The following is a 5,000-nucleotide window of genomic DNA, read 5'->3' as shown; positions in this document are numbered from 1 at the left end:
GTGTGTGTGTGTGTGTGTGTGTGTGTGTGTGTGTGTGGATGAAAGTAATTGTTGTTGTTTTAGTTGTGTGAGTAGTAGCACTAGTCGTAGTCGTAGTAGTAGTAATAGTAGTAGTAGTGGTAGTAGTAGTAGTAGTTGTAGTAGTAGTAGTAGTAGTAGTAGTAGTAGTAGTAGTAGTAGTAGTAATGGTGGAGGGGATGGTGGTAACGACAATGATATTGGTGATGATGGTGATTATAATAGTACTTGTAGAGATAGTGGTAATAATGATGGTGGAGATGGTGGTTGAGATGATAGTGGTGATAATGATAGTGATGATGGTGGTTAGCCAACAGCCCCTTATAAGCTAGGGGGATCTGGGGGTCAAGGAGAGAGAGAGAGAGAGAGAGAGAGAGAGAGAGAGAGAGAGAGAGAGAGAGAGAGAGAGAGAGAGAGAGAGAGGTCAGGCAGGTAAGAAAACAAACTCAAAAATATAGGGGAAGGGAGGGAAAGGTGAGAGGAAGAAGGGGGAGGAAGAGGAGTAGGATAAAGTTTAAGGTGTCGCTCGGGGTAAAAAGAACTTTCGCGACCATTGCTGATCAAAACATTAATAACACAAGCATGTTGTTGCCCAGCTGTCACAAACGGCAGACTGTTGACGCTCGCCACTGTGCTCTAAGGAAGTGTCAACGAGGACTGCAGCCCACTGCACATTTCCTGGGAAAGTTGGGCCGAAAAGGCCACCAATGAGTCCTAGCCACATGCCTACCCAGGCACCACGAGACTGGGTTCCGTGCCTAGCCATGAGCGTTGTATAATAAAGATTCTCACAAAGCTTCCTTCACACACAGCATGCTGAAAGTACTCGCTGTGGTGAACTGCAGGATGGTAAAATGACAAAATATTCAGGCGTAAGGTGAGGCTGGCCTGGCCCGCGTGCTGACACTATTGACACCATTACTGAGGCACTTCCAAAGTAGAGATGGATTATTTTCGACTGACAAGTATTATCTTCCTTTGCCTCATCATGTAGTCGTTGGTAGAGGCGGTAATGGCCACATAACTATAATCAGAAGCCATTAAAACAAGGCTTGGTGTGGCTTGTAATATCTCCCTTGTTTCTGGTATCTGTCACCACCACTATTCACATTCTGTGACCGCAGCAGCATTCTGCAGCGATTCATTGTACTCAGTAGAAGCTGCTCAGCCGCTAATATGGCAGCCGCCACCAGCTTTAGCAAGTGTCGTCTGCTATAACCCACCTTCGGACCCAGATCATGATCGGGGTGCCCGGACAACTGAACCAGTGACAACTGAACCAGTGACAATTGGACCAGTGACAATTGGACCAGTGGACAACTGAGCCAGTGGACAACTGAACCAGTGGACAACTGAACCAGTGGACAACTGAACCAGTGAACCACTGAACCAGTGACAACTGAACCAGTGGACAACTAAACCAGTGACAACTGAACCAGTGACAATTGAACCAGTGACAACTGAACCAGTGACAACTGAACCAGTGACAATTGAACCAGTGTCAAAAAATGTTATCTGTTTGCTACGGCATAGGTTAGGTTAGGTTAGGTTAGGTTAGGTTAGGTTAGGGTTAGGTTAGGTTAGGTTAGGTTAGGTTAGGTTAGGTTAGGTTAGCCACTAAAATTAAGATGTATAGAGCTGAAGTAGATAAGCTCCTGTATTTGCGAGCAGTAGCTAATATGCAGGTCGTGTAAATAGGGGACACTGTAGTGCACTATATGTGATTATATCAGTTGGTTTATATTTTTACTACATGAATGATTCTAAAAACTACTGAACCATAGTATCGCCACTAGTTCATGATGCATTGGTAAATCTTTCTTAATGAATGAATTTTAATATGCTTTTGTTACCATTTTTTTCTGGTTTCATTGTCACTTGTCGACTGGTGCAGTTTTTACTGGTTCAATTGCCCACTGGTTCAGTCGACCACAGGTTCAGTTGTCACTGGTTCAATTGCCCACTGGTTCAGTCGTCCACTGGTTCAGTCGTCCACAGGTTCAGTTGTCACTGGTTCAATTGTCCACTGGTTCAGTCGTCCACTTGTTCAGTTGTCACTGGTTCAGTTGTCACTGGTTCAGTTGTCACTGGTTCAGTTGTCCTAGAACCCATGATCGGATCACTCAGATCAGGGTAAATCCAGATCAAGATGTAAATAGAACACGGGCCGCGCAGCCAGAGCAGTGATCTGAAACGGATCACGGTAAATAGAAGACGCCTTTAGATTACGTGTAGAGGAGGGAAAATGAAAAGGAGGAGGAGGAGGAGATGAATGTATGAAGCGAAAAGGAAACAGTTGGAAAGAGTGATAGAAGAAGAAGAAAAAGAAAAAAGAAGAAGAAGAGTGAGAAATAGGAGGATAGAGATGAATTAGAAGAACAGAGAGAGAGAGAGAGAGAGAGGAAAGTGTGTGTGTGTGTGTGTGTGTGTGTGTGTGTGTGTGTGTGTGTGTGTGTGTAAGTTAATTTACATACAGTTTCTAGAGCCCCAGGAAGAGGAGGAGGAGGAGGAGGAAGAAGCCTGAACCTCCTTTTCCACCACCACTCTCAACCTCTCAGTGTAAACAGAAGTCTGGGAACAATGCTCTCTCTCTCTCTCTCTCTCTCTCTCTCTCTCTCTCTCTCTCTCTCTCTCTCTCTCTCTCTCTCTCTCTCTCTCTCTCTCTCTCTCTCATTGTAAGCAAAAACTTGGGACAATGATCTTCCTCTTTTTTATCATCATCATTATCTTCTTCTTTTTCTTCTTCTTCTTCTTCTTCTTCTTCTTCTTCTTCTTCTTCTTCTTCTTCTTCTTCTTCTTCTTCTTCTTTTTCTTTTCTTCTTTTCTTATTCCTCTTCTTAGTTCTAACTGTGTGTGTGTGTGTGTGTGTGTGTGTGTGTGTGTGTGTGTGTGTGTGTGTGTGTGTGTGTGTGTGTGTTTCGTCTAAGCGCCTCGGGACACACACACACACACACACACACACACACACACACACATTCCTAGTGTTGCAAGGTGTTGCGTCTAGAAGTGTCTTAAGTAGTACACCAGCTGGTCTGAATTGTCTTAAGTAGTAGTACACCAGCTGGTCTGAAGTGCTCGTATAAGTAGACTTGAAGTAGAAATAACAAACATACTCTTAACCAAATAACACTTTTAGGTTACTTAACACTCATCACAATACCTTTACTTATTACTTAACTGAGACATATCAAAATTACAATTATACTTCAAGATTACTTAACGCACTTCACAATACCTTCACTTATTGATTGAATTACACACCAAGACTACTCGACATGAACACTTCACACTACCCTTACTTTTGAATTACTAAAAGAAGCTTAACAGAAACACTCAACTATTCCTCCTTTATAAATTAACATGAACTTAACACTGGTCATACTTATAATATATTTCACGAAAAGCTACATTCTCATCTTTACTTCTATGCAAATGTTTCTTTTTTATGTTTTCTTTTATTTTATTAATTCATTCATCTCATTGTTTATTTGTTTGTTTCTTTTCATTTGTTGAATTATTGCTAAGAAAGCAAGAATTTTTTACATGAATTGCTTGTTTGTTTTCTTTCTTTCTCTGTCTTTCTTCTTCTTCTTCTTCCTCTTCTTCTTCTTCTTCTTCTTCTTCTTCTATGTAGTCGTCGTTGACTTCCCCTTCTAGTTACTACTACTACTACTGCTATTGCTACTGCCATTACTACTACTACTACTACTACTACTACTGCTGCTGCTGCTGCTGCTGCTGCTGCTGCTGCTGCTGCTGCTGCTGCTGCTGCTGCTGCTGCTGCTGCTGCTGCTGCTGCTGCTGCTGCTGCTGCTGCTGCTACTACTGCTGCTGCTGTTGCTGCTGCCACTGCTGCTGCTGCTGCTGGTGGTACTGCTGCTACTACTGCTAGTACTACTACTACTACTGCTGCTGCTGCTGCTGCTGCTGCTGCTGCTGCTGCTGCTGCTGCTGCTGCTGCTGCTGCTGCTGCTGCTGCTGCTGCTGCTGCTGCTGCTGCTGCTGCTACTACTACTGCTACTACTACTGCATGCTCCTCCATTTGCCGAATATAAAAAAATAATAAATGATTGCTGGAGAGAGAGAGAGAGAGAGAGAGAGAGAGAGAGAGAGAGAGAGAGAGAGAGAGAGAGAGAGAGAGAATACAACACGCTCTCCCCTCCTTTCTTAAGATTACATGGTTTAAAGCTCGCTCAGTTTTTATTTTCTCACTTTTTTCTTTCTTTTCCTTTCTGTGTTGCGAGAGAAAATGAAGAAATTAAATAAGAAAAATAAAAAAAAAGGGTGATTAAGGTTATTCACATTATTTTCTGTTTATTTACACTTTTATCCTGCTATACTCGTTTCTCTCATTTGCTTATGTATTAATTTATTCACCTCTTCGTTTATTCATTGACATGTGGCGGTGGTGATGGCAGTGATGATGATGATGATGATTATGGTAGTAAAGGTGGTGGTGGTAGCAGTAATGATGGTGGTGGTGATAGTGAGGGTGTTGGCGGTGATGGTTCTGATAGTGATGACGTCAGTGATAGTGGTAGTGGTGATGACGTAATAGGCACTGGCCAGTTATGGTGGTGGAGGAGGAGAGGGAGGGTATAGGGGGAGAGGTGAGTGCTAGTGGTGAAGCTGGTGGTGACGTCATGGCGATGGCAGGTCCTCCTCCTCCTCCTCCTCCTCCTCCTCCTCCTCCTCCTCCTCCTCCTCCTCACGCATCATGAGTCAGAGATTTGCAAGTGAGGATATGCCTTCCGCACTCCTCCTCCTCCTCCTCCTCCTCCTCCTCCTCCTCCTCCTCTTGTTCAATTCCAGGTTGTTTATATATCATTAGTTTACTAAAGCGATCAATTAATGTTTTCTCTTTTTCTCTTTTCCCTCTATTTCACTACCATTCTTTCTTTCTTTTTATTTCATTGGGGTTATTCGTTCTTCCTGATTCCATCCTTCCTTCCCTCCGTCCTTCATTTCCTTCCTACCTTTTT

At 43.2% G+C, this 5,000-nt stretch overlaps 1 protein-coding gene and 1 long non-coding RNA gene across 3 annotated transcripts in view; both read left to right on the top strand.

Moving 5' to 3' along the window:
* The window catches only part of LOC135091485 (misshapen-like kinase 1), a 55,885-nt gene that overhangs the window by 15,558 nt on the left and 35,327 nt on the right, over window positions 1-5,000 (top strand). The window lies entirely within an intron of this gene.
* LOC135091484 (uncharacterized) lies at window positions 1,273-1,813 on the top strand. The gene is made up of 2 exons (XR_010262526.1): window positions 1,273-1,581; window positions 1,618-1,813. It is a non-coding gene; the product is annotated as an uncharacterized LOC135091484 (long non-coding RNA).

This window comes from Scylla paramamosain, chromosome 37 (genome assembly GCF_035594125.1).
Source record: "Scylla paramamosain isolate STU-SP2022 chromosome 37, ASM3559412v1, whole genome shotgun sequence".
Lineage (NCBI taxonomy): Eukaryota > Metazoa > Arthropoda > Malacostraca > Decapoda > Portunidae > Scylla > Scylla paramamosain.
Note: the sequence above shows the minus strand (reverse complement) of the source record. Positions and strands in the feature narration are given on the sequence as shown.